Here is a 575-nt window from a genome sequence, read left to right as displayed (position 1 = left end):
TGAAGAGATGTCCAACAGTAAAGAATATTCTAAGATTAATCCAGGAATTTCAAAAAGAAACAAAAAGAATGAACAATGATTGAGGATTTCTTATGTGTCTGGCACTACTCTAAGTGTCTCAGGTATATTAGTGAGATAATTACCATTATTATCCCCATTTTATAGATGAGGAAACTGCAGCACAGTGAGATTAAGGGACTTGCCTGAGGTCATACAGAAGAACCAGGGTTTGAACTCGGGCAATCTGGCTCCAGAGCTTTTATGTTTTTAACTATTCTGCTAGGATGGCTCTCGCCCAAAGGGGAGGAAATTACTAAAGAAATATTTCAAGAAAATGTCCTCAGCTGGACATAAGCTCCCAGACTGAAAATGTCCATTGAGTGCCCAGTATAATGAATAAAAGAACACCTGAACTAAGGGATGTAATTATGATATTTCAGAATACTAGAGATAAAGAGATTATTTGACAAGTTTCCAGAAAGAAAAATTCTAGGTCACAAAGGAATGGAAATCAGGATGACATTTAAATTCTTAATAGCCATGCTGGAAGCCAGAAGATAAAAGAGCAATTTCTA

The sequence above is a fragment of the Propithecus coquereli genome, unplaced genomic scaffold, assembly GCF_000956105.1.
Source record: "Propithecus coquereli isolate 6110/MARCELLA unplaced genomic scaffold, Pcoq_1.0 Scaffold2, whole genome shotgun sequence".
NCBI lineage: Eukaryota > Metazoa > Chordata > Mammalia > Primates > Indriidae > Propithecus > Propithecus coquereli.
This window is presented reverse-complemented; position numbering follows the sequence as displayed.